The sequence below is a fragment of the Chinchilla lanigera genome, unplaced genomic scaffold, assembly GCF_000276665.1.
Source record: "Chinchilla lanigera isolate Chin_1 unplaced genomic scaffold, ChiLan1.0 scaffold00009, whole genome shotgun sequence".
In the NCBI taxonomy this organism is placed as follows: Eukaryota; Metazoa; Chordata; class Mammalia; order Rodentia; family Chinchillidae; genus Chinchilla; species Chinchilla lanigera.
Genome location: NW_004955410.1, coordinates 27455045 through 27472517, shown reverse-complemented (window position 1 = coordinate 27472517; position 17473 = coordinate 27455045).

Below are 17473 nucleotides of genomic sequence, written 5' to 3'. Positions count from 1 at the left end.
TTCCCCAGACTGTCGGCCCCTGGGCTTCTGCTGCATGAATTACTTCATGTCTCGTATGTGGCTAACTTGGCAAATGTGGGGTGAGGTGCTTTATGAGACTTTATAGCTTCCCTTGTAAACCCATTGTGTACTAGGGAGGGCAGGAGCAGTGCAATGAGCCTCCCTGCTCCTCCCAAGGTCACAAACATTTTCTTTGTGTAAATGGGACCGAGAACAGTTGCTGGTTCTGTACTTCCAAATATCAAGGTTATATTTTTGTATGAATTCTAATGTGAGCACGTAGACTTCAACCTGGTTTTGTTAGAGTCTGACAAGACCACATTTTGGGGGTGGGGAAGAGTACAGAATTTTAACATGACTTCTCCCATCATTATAACTAGTAGGGCCCTTCGCTAGCCATGAGGCCACGTTTGTTTGCAACTATCGATCTCATATTATACGCTGTCCCCATTTTTGCCAAGGCCACTGCAGTATTTCTAGAACTCTCTGAGGAGGGCTGCTAATAGTCCCACCATGGGAGTGCACCCATGCTGTGATCATGGGCATCAGATATCCACCTCTGTCCTGGTCAGCCAGTGCCCCGGGCACTTCCTGTGGGCCTCAGCATCCACCATCCTCTCTTCTCCTGCTCAGGAGGCTGTGTGATTCGTTTCTGCTGCCCCCCAGAATGACTTGCTCCCATCCTTGTCCTTCTCCTCCTCCTGACTTCATACCCAGTCATATTACCTCTCGGCCCTCTAAGACCCCTTATGATGTCAATGGCCTCTCCTCCTTACCCTCTACCATACTTGTAGCTCACAGACCAACATCCATGTGATGGATGCCAAAATGGCTACATTTGTATCCATTTCCTTGTCACCTCCAGCCACCACGTGAGCCCCAGGATACAAGGACTGAATCTCATTCCTATTTTTAATTCATGAAATCTCTGGCACAGTATATGTCACATAGTAAGTTTGGCACATGTAAAATAAACTAAACTACCGCAAATTCTCACTCAGGTGTGAATGGCAGACGGTCATACCGCCTCAGAGTGTTCAAGAAAAATCTTTGTCTCTGCAGTAGGAATTTTTATTTTTAATCAGACCATGGAGAAAAGAAGACTTATTAAGCCTTTGGGGAAGTCAATAGAACAAGTCGGCTACACGACTTTCAGGTAGGTAAAGTGCCAAAGGAACATACGGATTCATGACAAGAAACCACACTGTGTCCCCCACCCGTCTTCACAGACAGCATCACTGGCAGATTTTGCACAGTATTAGCCTCACTGAACCAGCCATCACTTTCCTCTTAAAAAATGAGGGGAAGAGTCAAGAGTGAACAGAAAAAAAAACGCCTTTGAATTAAAATCTTAGCTTTTCTGTGAACAGCAACATGATTAAATGACATCCAGACGAAAGTAGGCAATTTCCAAAAAAGTAAGCCCGGCCGGGGGTATCTGCGTTCCCTCCTGTTTCCCTGGGTAACCCTACGGTAAAGTAAAGTCATGATTGATTCGTGGAGAATTATGGCTATTATAAACTGTAATCAAGGGTGGAGGAGAATAATTACACAGGGAAAGGGGGAAGCTGGAACATGGCTGAGCAGCGCTCTGATGGATGGGGAAGTCATTTCCTGGCCGTTAATGACTGAGTTTTTCAACAGTCAGCGCACAAGCTTTAATCCCAGAGGAGAGGAGAAAGGAATGACCACGTTACTAAGGATGCTACTGAGTTCACCTTAGATTTTCATGTGGCTCTAGCCTGGAGCTTGTCCCTCTGCCTGGGATTGAGGTTAGTTAACATCTAGCCCTTAACTGCCAGGCACCAGAGTGAGTCCTGGTCACAGAAGACTGCTCCTAGTGCCCTGGAAGATGGAGCATCCCTAGGCTTGTCAGAAGGAAGGAGCACAAAAATCACCTAATCCAGCCTGCTCCAGGTAAAGATGAGCCCAGAGGGGTGAAGTGACTTGACTAAGTCACATAGCACATGGGCTTTGAACAGAAGGGAAAATTGTCCCCATAGGGCCAGAGGAAGACTGTCCTCAGAAAGCCAGGCTCAGATTTGTGAGAGTGACAGCTTTGCTGAATCATATTCAAAATTGGCATCAATTTAGCCTGTAACCATGGGGGATGAGCTCTGAGGTCCAGTATTCTCCCAGCATAAGCTGTCACTGAATCAGGCTACACAAGGTCAGAAAGGACAGGGGCTGTGGAATGATCTGTTTTGGTTTGCAGACCAGTTATGAGTCCCCTAAACTATGATTGACAGAGACATGGAAATGAGAGGGAAAGAGAGAGAAAGAGAGAGATGAAGGGAGGGAGGGAGAGAGAAGGAGGAAGGAAGTGAAAGAGAGAGAGAGAGAAAGAGAGAGAACCCAATTTATCTTATCATTTGCAGCCATAAAACAAGATAACTGATGGAGGTAGATTAGAAGTCATAAAACTGTAAAAGAGGACAGGCAAGATTCTGTTGGTGACAGACAGCCCCCTTCAGGGGACTTATGACTTTGAAGAGTCTTTTGGATACTTCGTGAGGCTCTAAACTTCACTCTTGCCTGGGATATGGAGGCCCCCGGGAGAGAGGAGATGGGAAGTAGTGTTGGACAGAGGACAAGTTCCAGCCCCCTCCCACTGCCCTGCCACTCAAGGACAAAGCCCGTCAGTGAGCAGGGAAGGATCATCTTCTAAGAAAAGCCACTGCCCAGGAGGCTAAATCATGTTGAGATACAAGATGGGAATGTCCAGATGCACTTTATCCCATCTTAATTAAATTTGGACTTCTTTGAGGAAACTAAAATACCTCAGTTCCAGGAAAAATTGTTTTGACCCCAAGGTTCTTTGGACTCCATTTTATGCAAACAAACATTTTAATCAAGATTATGACAATATTTGTGGCTTTTCCCTATAGAGGTATTTTCTGGAGCAAAAATTCTTGAACCAGTACATCTTCTTGATAATATTTGATTGGGCAGTGTTAAGTATCTTGGCTTCTTGTCTATTTTTCATTTTCAGTTTTCTAAAATTACTTTCAACAGGATCAGTTCCTTCTCAAATACATTTTACAATGTTGCTTTGAGAAGCTTCCCTCCCTTTGTTCATGTAAGTGCACCTGACTTTTCCGTAAAGAATCTCACTTCCCCTACTGCCTGGGCATGTGACATGGCTGGGGACACCAGATCCTTAGTGTCCCACCTGATCCAAGATGCAGAAGTGGCATGTAGTCTGGCAGGCCACTCCAGCCCTCTGTCCCCAAGGTGGGGTGACTGGCCTTAAAACAGCCATGACTTAGGTGAGGACTCTCATTATCTTTCTTGAGATTTGCTATCTGGATCCTGAAAGAAGCTGTGTGTGCTTCTTTAATTTAGAACACGGGCCGGGAATATACCTCAGTGGCATAAGCACTTGCCTGGAAAGCCTGAAGTCATGAGTTCGATTCCTGGCACAAAAAAAAAAAAAAAATTAGAACAATAGCAGTAAGAGTGTGGTTTTTCAGCTGCTTGCTTTATGTTTTCAGCTGGGAGGGGGAAGAGAGAGAGGGGGAGGAATTATGATGTCACCCAAATCCCTGAGTGATCTGACCTCATTATCCACAACCCTACACTGCCCATTTGCAGCAACCAATGGACTCCCTCCTTTGATGTTAGCTAGGCAGATTCTTTCTCCTGTCACTCACAACTCAAGGACTTCTAAGACAAAGACTTCTAATGGAGGCTGATCTGATTGCTTTTAAAGTTTAGCTAGAGCATAAAGTATTTATTTTTGATATAGAAATATTCACAACAGATTATTGTGCAACAGTACAACAATCTACAGTACTGCACAGGGCAGACTAAACACATTTTTTGATGATAACCTGGATTTCTAGGCTCCTCATGCATCTCTCGTTGTCAGCAGTTGTTGGAACCTGTTTTGAAAATGAATGATTGAACATTAATCTGGGCTGAAAGTTTTCAGATATTACCAAGTACCAACTAGAAGTCTTTATCCTGTCAATAGGGTTGTCTAACTGAATGCTTCTTTTCATTAACCACACATGCAAATGTCACCTCACGTTATCTCACAGAAATAAACAAACATTCTCTAGAGAAAACACTTGAAGTAATTGCTCTACAGACAATTTAAGGAAGAGTTCGATCTCCTCCACAGGTAGTGCCAATGGTTGGATCAGGTGTCAGAACTTCAAAGAGATGCCATTCAGGCATCAGACTCAGCCACTGTTTTCCATTCACCTTTTTCTCTTGGGTCCCACCCTACTGTACCTGTTAGGATTAAAGTTATGCATAAGCGTCAAACACTGTATTCCTTAGAACTCTCCCTTGCACTGCACAAAGCAGGAAGAGAGCTGGAAGGGTGCTGAGATGCCAGTTCTGAGAACTCACATGTACGGAAGGTGGGTGGCTAAGGCCATCAGGCTGTCTGAAGATTCTTCCCCTGAGGGTGAATCCCAGGGGACTACAGCACAGCTGTTAGAAAGCTCACTAGGTGGTGACCGGTAGAAGAGGCTGGTAGAGCAGCCATGTCAGCAGAGACCATGAGAAATCATTTGGCTCCAGAAACCAGGCCTGGAATTGGGTTTGGATTATCCCAAGACCAAAACCTCCTCTCTGCTCTGTTCATTAGAGTGAGGCTCAGTTTTTCAAATGGGAGGACGGAAAGAGGAAAGAAGCCACTCTGAGCACAGATATCAGTGAAGATCACTATCACCGCCATGGTACATAGCTTCTGCTCCAGACACGGCCTTCTCCATTTTATCTGTGAAGACAGCAACCATCACAATGAGTAAATGTGGTATTTCACAACAGTCACTTAACCCCAGGAGATGAAGACAAATCATATCTCAGCTAATGGGTGTCTCTCTGTCTTATCTGCTGTTGACCTGCTTGGTGTTACTTATTTCCCTGGATTTACCAGAAGGGCAGTGCTATATACTGGTATGTCTTTGGAATTTATCATGATATGATCTGTATTTATATTTGTGTAGTTATAGACACAGAGGGGTATATACATATATTCATGTGTATACATAAATATCTTAGTGGGTTTCTTTGTTGGTAAAAATTTGTGAATACTCATTATAGAAAAATTAGAAGCAGAAATTCATAAGAAGAAAAGGAAATACCACCAATAATTCCACTAAATAGAGAAAACATTCTACACCATTTGTTCCCATCTTTTCATGTGTATTTTATAGGCATACATTTCCCATAACCCCAACCATAGCATTTCAACCTGCATGCTGCTCTTTCCTACTTCATCCTCTAGGAGATGCTTCCCCATGTTTATAAAACAAATTTGAAGCCTACCTGATGCATGTCTTTAGAGGGGTCTCCAGTAAGTAAGCGTGTATGCTGTTTGTGTGGCCTGATCCCAGAAATGGGGAGTGAGCTTGATCCCCTCTGTCTTCTAGATTGTTCACAGATCCAAAGGAAAGATCAGAAGATTCAGTGGGGCACTGTTCCCTGGACTGCACCGGGTCTCAAGTCCCCTAGTGCTCCCCTCAGACACAGCAAGGGGTCTACCAGGCACGGTGGTACACAGGGCCCTCCTGACTAGCACGAGCCAAGAGCAGATACCTTCCCCGGAGTGATAGTGAGCAGCCCTCGCTCTCACTTGTGACTGGCACTTTACCTTGAGCTGAAAGCCCCTGAGGTCAGTTTATGAGCAATATCTGCTGACTTAATGCCTTTTTTTTTTTTTTTTTTTGTGGTACTGGGATTTTTTTTTTTTTTTTTTTTTTTTGGTGGTACTGGGATTGAACCCAGGGACTTCATACTGAGCTACATATCAGGGTCTTGCTAAATGACTGAAGCTGTCCAGGCTGGGCTTGAACTCATGAGCCTCCTGCCTCAGCCTGCCAAGTACTGAATTACAGCTGTGTGCCACCATACCTGGCTAAGATGAAGCTCTCGAGTGGGGAGTTTCTTCCAGCCTCCCAAAGACATCTGTTATCTCTGGAGTTGAATACAGAAAAAAAGCTGGAGGTTATTTGCGTAACATGTCACTGTGTGTGGCATGGGCATTGCTCAGAAAGAGGCCGGGGGATGAGCTGCCTGTGGGAAGAGTCGTGGCCAATGGCTGGAAGAGAAATCAAGCCAGGCTGGACCAGCAGTTCTCAGCTCAGCCATCCGTCCCTCTACTTCAGCCTTTACCAGACCTGCGGCCGTTTACCTGAGCCCAGCAGCACAGACTCCAGTAGGGAAAAGAAAAAGCACAGGGTAGAGAACAAACATTGTAGAGAAGGTGGTTGTGGAAAGATTTAGGCACAAAGACACTTTTATATATTTTTTAAAGCATCAGTAAATTTCTTCTCATAAAAATGACAGGAAGCCAATTTGAAACAAAAGAGAGAAACATACACAGAGAATCACTACAAATACATGAAGTCAAATAAATACAAGCAAAAAGAGCTCTGGAGCGGAGGTGATGATCAAGAGGCTGATTTGGCCACTGCTGGCCTATCCCAGGCGCAGGGCGGACGTAGCCCCACGTAGTTCCCAGAGGCAGTGCCGAATGAAGGGAGACAGGGTCAAGGCATGCTGGGAGTTCTGTGCAAGCTTTGCTAAAGATGAGGTTAGAACAGCATCCACGGAGCTGTGACTTTCCTCTCCCAGGGCCAATCAGGTACTGGAAGCCAATAGGAGAGGTTCCAGGGAGGGCACAGGGAAGAGAGGTCCCTCACCGTTGGGGATTGTTTAAGACTATGCTTCAACAAAACCTATTTGTCTGTCTGTCTGTTCATAATGATAAGACTTCCCTTCCTAAAATTGTGAAACTTTGATTGGAAAGGAAAAAACGTTCTATTTCCATACTCTGTTCCCAAATCTTAAACTTGGAAAAAATGTTTGAAGATAAATGTTATCTTTTCTGGTTATACAGAATTTAGAGAAACTGAAAAAGTACAAAACATTGACCCTTATTGTTGCCACAGAAATATGTACTTGGAGATGATGTGTTCTTTCTTTTTCTCTTCTTCTCTATCTTCCCAACAGACCTTGGACTGTACATGTGGCAACCTTGGAGTTTCCTTGAATTTGCAGCATTTTGAAAACTCTTAGGACATGACCTAAAAACAAAAGATTCTGATTAAAAGTATTGGGTGCATACTGCCCCCACTTTCTCAGAGATGCTCAGAGAAGTCTAGAGTTAAACACACAACACCCTTGGACTTGGTTCACAAGGTCTCCTGGTCCCAGTTGATCTTGGAACAATCAGTTCCGTGTAAGCACATATACCATCATCCTGTGCAATCACTTCACACACAGAGTTTTGGAACTGTGAAGAAATCAAGAGAAATGTGAAGAACCCCCTACCTGTTCCTGTGATGATGGCTCGTTCTTTATGTTGTAAAGAGCATCTGGTCAGCCTCCCTGAGCCCCAAAATGATGATGCTAGCTCAGGAGTAGGCTTTGAAATACCACTGATGCGATTCCATTTGACATACTGGATAATTTTATTATTAGGCCTCCCCTTGCTATTCTGTTAAAAACACTTTGGCGTCTTGTTTCCTACCGACTATCATCATCATCATTATCATTACTGATGTTTATTGAACATTTACTGCTTCCAGGCACTGTGCTGATCCCTTTATGTGAATTATCCTTTCTAACTTCACACCAGCATTAGCACAGAGGCAGTACTGTGCCATTCTTCTCACTTAATAGATGAGAAAACTGAGGCTCAGATTGTTTAAGTAACATGCTTGGGGCAGTCAGCTTCTGCCTGGTTTAACTGAGATTTAAATGCATGTTGTCTCTCTGTTCTTAACCATCATATTCTGCCCACTTCAAATAGCTCAGCTTGACACTTGCAAAAATCTAAGACCCTGAGTGTGCACATCTTAAGAGCTTGTGTATTATCCCCTGCACCATATTTATAGCTCTAATCTATTTAATTGCCTGGTTGACTTCCCTCTTTCCTCTGTCCCTTTCTTCTTGTAAGAATTTATGAAGTTTCTACTAGATGTCAAATGTTAAGTCCAGTGTCTTGTTGAATATTCAGTGTTAAGATGTTGGCCCTTCCCTTAGGGAGCTAACAGTCCGAGGTACGATTCCAATGAGTAAATCAGTGGCCAAAGCACAATCTGTATTCCTTTGTGAACCCAGAAAAGCAACAGCATCTAAACCAATGGAAGCTATGCAGAACCATCCAGAGGAAGTGACTACAAGGGCGAGTTTTAAAGTTGAGTACCAGAACATGAGACCTCTATCTTGAAGTCTTTTTCTAAGTTTATTTAAGCTATCTTTTATGACCGCAGAGTGGTTGGTATAAAAACAGCAGGCCTCACCTAGGGTTATGCAGAGACCTCCTTCTTTAAGAAACAACAAATCCAGACCTCATCGGTTTTGTAAAACCATTTCAGCCAAGGACCCGAGAGACTCCTCGAGCTTTGTGACTGGGTTTTCTAAGATGGCAAGGTCCTTATCCATCTGGGCACTAAGGTCCCGGTGGTTTTTGTCTTGGAGGATCAGTGCAGAGGAGCTTAAGGCAGTTGATCCCACCAGTCCAATCCACAGCAAAGCGGGGATTAATATGGGATGGGCTCTTTTTGACCTAAAGAGGCCAACTAATGAGAGATGTTCTCGGCCTCCTTCTCCAGAGTAATAATACACCTGGGGGAAAATATGTGTCAAAACGCAAAGTTCAGGGGCCTGAGTGGCGACAGCAGAGAACAAATAAGGAGTGATTCCTGAGGTGCAAGCAAACCAGGTTCCCCTGTGCGCAGCCAAGTGTTGGGCGGGACTGTAAGTTATATTATTAATCGAGACAGAGTGATTACAGAGAGCATGATAAGGAGATTTATCCAGGGGATATGTCTCAGACTGAAAGCAAATTCCTTTCCCTTGGATATTTCCTAAAGTTAGAACGGGTCTCTGACCCCACCAGCAGGGTGAACTACTTGTCTTGTGGCCAGGACCCAATGGAGGCATTAGCAGAGAGTCCAACATAGAATAGAGGGGAAGGGTCTAGGCATCACCAACAATCTTTGGTCATGTTGGGGTTTGATCTATTTAGATAGGAGAACATAATATCTAGTGGGAGCAAAAGAGGGAAAGCCGGAGGGCTAGTTTGACGCAGACCTAGGGTTGGGGAAAAGGAAGTAGAGATGGTCCTGGGAGTAGGATGAGCAGGTTGTAGGATAGGTACCAAAGGCCCCAGGGGTAATGGTGGGTTAGGAGTGCTCATTTCCATTTGGATGTTTAACCAGAACCTTGGGTCATACCCAGAAACATATAGGCACACTCCCCAGGTCTTTCCTCCTTGCCAGGATGGGTGATCTGGCTGCAGAAAAGTTAAGATAAGAGGATTACATTTGTTTAACTGACAATTATATGGTAGACTAATCCATGACAGTACATAATCTGATGGCATTATTGGAGGAGATGGGAACAGGAGAGGGGCCCAGTTTAAGGAAGCGGACCATAGGGGCACGACCTCGGGTACTGAATCTTGTCCCTGGCCCACTGTCTTACTATGCCTTCCCTTTCTGCTTCCTGGCCACGACGGGGCGAGAAGTTTTCCTGTACTGTGCCCTTCCGCCATGCTGTTTCTGAGTTGGAGTCATCTTGCTCAAAGGAGCTATGGGACCCGGGTGGAGATTTGTCACTTGACATAGACTGGCCTGAAAAGACCCTGCTGGGAATCTGAGGCCTTTGGCAGAGGCAGCAAAGGATGATAAGGAAAAGAGCTATGAAACATATCTAGGGAAAGAATGCTCAGAGCAGAGGGGACCTCAATTGCCAAAACCCTGAGATGAGAGAATGTTTAGTATATTTAGGAAGGCTCATGGCTGGAACAGAATGAGTGAGAGGAGAATTGAAGCAGATGAAGCCATGGAGGTGGCAGAGGGTCAGCCCTGAAAGAGTAGAGCTCCGTTTCTTGGAAAGAAGAACGGCAGCCCGTTTTGGAGGCTGTCTGAATTCCACACAAGAGGAAGCAGTGGCTTGTCCTGGTAGTGGTGGAGAGTTGAGAAGCAGTGCCAGCTGCACGCATTTCAAAAATAGAGGAGGGAGGTGTGAGGCACGGGTCAAAGGTAACACTAAAGTTTATGACCTGAATTGGAAGCATGGAGATTTTGTTCATGGAAATGCATTCTATTTGCTTATTTAAATACTCACATTTATTTTTTGTACCTGAAATATATCTTGGTATCATGCTTCTTCCCTCAGATTCTGACTAATTTCCTCTAAAAGCAAAACATTGAAGGAATGAAATAGAAGATGTATTTCTTGTTGGCCTTTTTAGTTTTTCTAGCTTTTATTCCCACTTTCCTCCTTTTTCTTGTTAGGAAATCAAAATGCACATGAATTAAGCCATGTATTCTGAATTTTGCTTGTGAAGGGACTTGGCTAGAGTCTGCACTTTATTTGAACTTTGTGGCGAGTGGCCAAAAGAAATAAAGTTTAATTAATGCTAATTTTTCTAACCCCTTTCTGTGCCTTTTCAGCAAAATAAAACTACCTTTGGGAGAACTAGTAAAAAAGTTAAAACGGACACTACCCTACTAAATCTAGCCGTTGATATAGCGAAAATATTTTCCTACATGGTTGTGTTTAGTCACGAAAAGAGAAAATATTTTGTATTGCTCTTCCCCTCCTCTTATTTCCTTTTTATTGTTTTATTATTTTGGTTTGGACAAGTCAGTCAATTTGTGTTTGTCTTTATTTCTTTAGAAGAGTTAGACACAGTCTGTGAGCTTGTTTGCCTTGGGCTGTGTCATGAGTGTCTGGGCCTGTGTGGCCATTGCCAGAGCTTGCTAAATTTCAGGGGTGGAAAGAGCCAGCAGGGTGGGCTACCTCCTAAGTTGCTCAATTACAGTTCAATTTGTTGGTTTTTTTGGTCTGTGAGATTCTTTTTTTTTTCTATTTTTGAGGCAGGGTCTCGCTACGAAGTTCAAAGCCCACTTTGTAGCCCAGCCTGACCTCGAACTCACAATGACCTTCTTGCCTCAGCCTCCCGAGTGCTGGGATTACAGGTGTGTGCCACCACGCCCAGCTGGTCTGCGAGATTCTTAAACCAGCACACAGAACAGCTATATGGAAGTAATTGTCCTCTGGAAAAAAAAAAGTAATTGTTCTCCGTTTCTAGAAGTGATGGTCTTTGTTAATCAAGCTCACAACCAAGGCTGCCCTGGAGACCTAGTGGTGAGGGTCAGTAGCTGCTGCAGTTCAGGGCAACTTTCTTGCCTTTGGTGTATTTGGTGAGCACTTTCCAGGTGCTTTTGATACAGCGGTTGAAATATGGGTGAGAGGTACTGTGGTCTCAGGAAGCCATAGCATTTCTATGAGAAAATACTGTAGTAGGAATCCTTAGAAGGTGATGACTTTGTAATCATTTGAGAGAGTCTAATCTGACCCTATCCCTTTCCCTTTCTCTTCACACCCAAATTAAAAACAAAGCAAACAAGTAAAACGAAGTAAAATCCTCCTCCTCCACCACCACCATCATTTTATGGTAAGAATGAGGATTCCTAAGCGGATAGTGTGCAGGCCCTGCCCAGGGTTACCCAGGAAGCAAGAAGCAGAGCTTGGGCTTAGCTTAGGAGGTTGCTGTAAAGGACCTGGCAGCTGTAGTGAAGACTCAAACACATTTTCCCCTATTTGCACTTTGGTCATGGCCTTGGGTGGGGTCACATATTACAGCAGTGACCTGTCTCACCTGAAAATTGCAAGGAACTCTCTGCATAGTGTCTTTTTCTCCTCCAGTTCTCACTGGGAAGATCTGGGAGGTTAAATTGTTGGGGCTGGGACCAATGTGCAGAAGCTCAGAGCAGTGAGGAGATGAGAGCAGGGCAATGACCAAGGTCTGCAAAGAGGAATGACTTCCATCAAGAACCTTGTTTGCATATGAAGCTCCATTCCTGATGGTGGAAAACAGCTTCTTAATTCAAGCTGCGTTAGTCTTGAGTAAAACAGCCTCTTTGGAATAGTTGCTTCTCCTCTTGAGAGCTTTCTCCATCTCCTCCTTCACAAGGAGGCATCTGGGCCAGTTGCAAGGAAAGTTCATGCATCCTCCTGATACTATGAGGTTCTTTTTGTCCCTTTGCTATGTCTGTCAGTGAGTGTGGGTAGCAGAGGCTGGTGTATCTCCAGATCTCATGGTCTCATGGTTTTTCTTGCCCTTTCTGATCCCTAAGGCCTTGCCATATCCCCCACTGCAAAACCAGCTAGGGTAGTATTGCGGAACTGACCTTACAGGGGGGCTTTCTTGCTTGGACCCTCACTTCTTGCTGTGGGCCCACAGAGCCTGATAACAAGCACTTCAGCTATGACCTGTGTTCCTCTGGGACACATGGAATCTTGTATGGTATGTACCGTAAAGGGAACACCAGGGATGGAGTGAATGTTGGCCCATCTCAGGCACCTCCCTCAGGAGAATCCTTCTATTCAGGGGCCAGGCCCAAAACCACACCTGACTGGCCACAAGGCTTCTTGGAGAGGCATGGAGTATTTTCAGGATTAGCCCAAGGAAAAAATAAGACCATTGCTTTGTCTCCTGGAAGCTCTTCATGGCATCCAGACTCTCGGTTCCTACTCACTGGTTTTCAAGTACCACAAGATGACACTATATCTTCATTTTAGAAATTTTTGATGTGAAATATTTTGCTTGTATTATGAATTTTCTGATTAGATCATTTTCTGTTTTTAGGAATTCATCCCTAATGCTTTTGGAATCATAAGCTATTTTGAGAATTCGGTGGAAGTTGTGTGTTTCCTTCCAGAAATGTACACTTCCCCATCTGCATAATGACAATTTGATATACAAATTCAGAGAATTGTGGATAACCTGAATGCCATCCTAAGAGAGTGTGAAAGGGAGGCAAAAAAAATTCTGTTTAAAGAGAAAAAAGAAAAGGTAATTCAGCATGGACAATGTTTCTAAAAATATACCTTGATTTGGTACAATTGTCTTATATGTTTTATATATTCTCTGGCCTAGTCTTGTTTTCAATCGATATATATATATATAATAATTAACTTTAAAAGATGTCTTAGTCATTTTTCTCTTGTTGCTAAGACAAATACCCAATGCCCAAAGTTAAAGGAGGAAAGGTTTATTTAGCTCACAGTTTGTAGAGGTTTCAGTCCATAATTAGCTGGCCCCAAGGCAGGGAGGCACATGGCAAAGGGAAAGCAGTTCAGCACAAGCAATGAGAGCAAAAGAGGGAAACGAGCCTCCTTCTGTCCCTTTTTATCTTATCCATACTGCTGGGATCAGGAGAGTGCCAATCCAATCAGTGGACTGATCCAGCAATCACCCAGCCTTAATCCCAGCACCCTAAATCGCAGCATTGCACTACACATCAGTCACAAACTCTAGATTCAACTACCTCCAAAAAAGCCTGGCCCCATGACTGCATGAGGCTTTGGGGGCACATCTAGACACAAACCATAACAAAAGGCCTTATCAATAAATAAATCTGATGCTGGAGAAATAAAAGGGGGTGGAGGGGTGGGAAAAAAGAAAAAGGAATTGAAATGTGTTAAGTGCATGCACCAGTCCCTTACAGTGAATGTAAACACTATGTTCTACAAATATATACTAATAAACATAAAAAGAGAGAATTATCCCACTAAAACATAAAACTTTATTTATAAATGGTACTCTACATATTAGCATCTTCAGCACTTCTAAAGGAATACTGTAAAAATATTCTTAAAGGTCTTTGCTTCCCCAGCACTTAAACATTGTTCTGACTTAGATTGTGTTTCTTCCTTTGGAAGCTGCATTATCTTCCAGCTGCTTGACTTGTGGTATCTTTTTGCTTGTGCTCTTGCGATATTTTTTAATGAACTTTTGGAGCATTCCAGTTTCAGATCTATTGCCCTCTAGGGAGAATGTTTTTGTTTAATTTAATTGAGAATATTCTTGTGCTACAGGCTTTTAAATATGTGACAGACTCTGAGGTTCAACCCACCACCTGTACACTTCCCCCACTGTGTGGCAGCATTATTTCATCACCGCATGACAGTTCCAATCAGGACGCAAAGCTTGTACTGACAGCCAGCATCCACAGGGTCAAGTTTAAGTTTATCACTTCACAATCCAGAAATAAGTTTCTTGGAGTTGTTCTTCTCGGCTGTTTATTCTGCCGTCCAACTAGATAACTATTTCATATCCTTTTCTCACTCCTCAAGCTCCAGTACTTATCCTACTTCATCTCAGCGGAGTAGTTTATTTTATATTTCACTAATAAAATTGAGCAACCTAGAGAGAGATTCCGTAGGCTCCTATCCCTATGTCCTGCCATCTGCCTGCACCTATTCTGTGGCTGCCATGTGAACCCAAGTTAGGATGTGTGAACTGTCTGAGGTCAATCCCTTCACTCATGGCCTAGATCTTACTCTTCTCTCCCACACAGAGCCAGTACTTCAGCAACTCCTCTCCTCTCTGCTCAACCGTCAGCTTTTCTCTCTGTCTGCCAATTCTCATTGGCAGACAAGCCTACTGTAATCTTTCCCATCGTAAAACAGAACTTCTCTTGATCTCACATCTCCCTCTACTTAGGGCCAGATTTATTGGCTCCAATTACAACAGAACACCTTGAAATTTTTGTCTCTGAGAATCTCCCTTTTGGCTTTTCCCACTCTCTTTGGAACCCACTTCAAGCAGGGTTGCATTGGCATCGTGCAGTAGAAACAATTCTGACAAGTCCACCAGTGAGTGCCATGCTGCTTGCCTGGCCTCAGGTGCACTCTCCACGGTCCCAAGGCCTGTTCCTGAATTGCATGTTTGTAAGACAGGCTAACACAAGAAAAAGGAAGGAAAGTTTACTCACCCACTGTTAAAATGTGATAGCGTTGCATGTCTTGCCCTATTTGGTACTATATCATTTATGAGACAATTGAACTCATATAATTAAAAATATGAGGTTGCTTAGATCTATGCATAAAACATGGGGTAATGACAATTACCCAGCAAATCTGGACTGCCTAGGCAAAAAGGGAGCATAGCAGCCTTTCTGATCCTTTTCCCAACCACTCAGCACTAGCTTTTGCTTCTGTTTGAAAATATGAACAATTGTCTCCGTGTTTGTGGTATACCCATTGAAGGACTAGAATGTCACCTTTTACTTTACTTCCAGGGAAACTATTCAGCTGAGAATGGAGTCTTAGGAAGTGAGCAAGTTATTCCCTGTGTTAACAAAGTGCCAGAGAGATGGGCTTTCTCAGCAGGACTTTGGGGAGATGGCTGTGTATGAGGGCCCCCAGAGGATGTATGTGTGGACAAGACAGCGTAGAGTGCTCTGGGGGCTGGCGGGAGGCATCTCTCGTCGATCTAAATTGGACGGCACTGCTTTATAAGTGACTCATGACTTATTGCACTGGGATATGCATGTCTTTTTTGCCAACAAAGAGAGAGAAGGGCCTCTCAATCCATCTTTTAAGAACTCAGACTATTTCTTCTTTGTCTCCTCATGGGGCATTCTCCATTCTATCTCCTTCCAGAATGAAAGGTTCATTTATTTCCCTAGATAAGGTCTGAATAAGGGCAAGATATAATTTAAATGCAGTCAGCCTTAAGGTAAATCAGTCATAAGGAGGCAATTATTTTATATTAAATCTGTGCCTTTTCTAAAAAGAAATCTATATTTATCAATTAACTCATTTCCACCATTTAATTTTTCTGAAGGGGATTATAAACTTAAAAAATATTCACTGTGGCTTTTTTATTTGTAGAACAATTTAGAGGTGTGAGGTTTCATATTAAGCTGTCGTCATTTTATTTGTCAACACTTTTTAAATGATGTTATGAAATACTATAGATCTCATTATTTTGCTTTAGGTATACAAAAACTCATGCAATATTTTGGCAGTGCATTGCAGATTATTAGATCAGTAGCAGGAATGTCTAGTTGGCAACCGAGAACAGTAAATATCAAATGTCACATGCAATCAGACTTCTGTTTGAATTTAATGCCTATACTGCACGGTATGTGGCTTGACACATAATCCAGCTCAGTTTCAATTTTCTCACCCAGAAAATGGGGCTGCGAAAAGCATCAGGTGGTAGAGAGTTATCTATTCTTTTTCCCTGTCCATCTTGCATTCCCTGCCTTTCTTGGCCTGGATATTTTCTTTTCTCTCAAGAACGCTCTACTTCCTAGTCTTAACCCCAAAGTCTTAGTATGATTAATCTACCTCTTGGCTTTGGGTTGACTCTGAACTGCCAATCAGAGAACCTCATTTCTTCAGTGCTATGGTCTGAGTGCTCGGAATGCTTGTCCGTGTCCCCTCCTTCCCCACTGTATGTTGACAACTAATCCCCAGTGCAGTAGTATGAAATGGTGGGGCTTTGGGAGGGGTGATTAAATCATGAGGACAGCACCCTCTTGAATGGGACCATTGTCCTTATAAAGGATGCCTGAGGGAGTGTGTTTATCTCTTCCGCCATTTGGGGGCACAGCCAGGATGTCATCTTTGCAGAAGAAACCAGACTCTGAATCTGCTAGCAAGTTGATCTTGAATTTTTCAGCTTCCAGATCTGTGAGCAATACATTTATTTTGTTTATGAATTGCACAGTCTATGGTATTTGTTACAGCAACCTGAAAACACTAAAATACTCAGCCATGTTCCCAAATTGATCCTCTCAGATTCTGCTCACATAGATAGAAGTCTCTTCTGTCTTAGAAGAGGAATAGCTCTTGGTTCCATTGAACACTCAACTGACTGTGCCCTTTCTCTCCCCCTTGATGCCTCTTTTGTGATGTTTGCCGTGCTTCCCACTTCAGCACCATCTGCATGTGCTGAGTCTGGTTCTGGCCTCCCCTGTTCCCACAGTTGCTTCCCAAAAAGGTACTATGGCTTTCTAATCACAGGCCCAGTAGTGTTTCCTTGGTCACCCTCCTCCAGGACACATCGTGTGGAGGAGAGCAGTGCAAAGGTCAGAGGAGGACTGAGGAGGACCGGATCGGGAGCATGGCTTCGCTCACGGTTCCATGATCCTTTCTCTTTCCCTTTCACAAAGCACTCATCACCGATTACTTCTGCGCATGACCCCAGGTTTCCCATCTTTTGAGCTACCCTTTCTTTAATCCCCAGAGAGCCCTGATATTACAAACCATAATCATTATCATTTCTGAAAAGCCTGAACCATTTGCATGGCTTCTCAATGCTTTTGTGACTGTACGATTAAAACTTTGGGCTTGATTAAACACCACTCAAGGTTTGTGAGCATTCTTGTCCCATTCAACCTTACTGCTGCTGCCTACTGGAAATGCCAGTATGGCTTGCAGAAGACAAAGTGCTTTATTTGGGCAATGTGTGGGAAGGAACTGAATCTGTCTGCATGGGATGAAGGTCTGGTGCCCAAGAGATGCTACTGATATTGATGTGTGCACAGGTAGTGGAGAAACTTTGTTTTCATGTCTTCATGGACCAGTCCGCCCGTTCTCTTCATCTGATAGTAAACAGAGGAAAACGGTTGTGGTAAGGATTGTCAAGAGAACACAGTAAAAGAGCAGATGATCGCTTTATCACCCATGCTGGCAATGA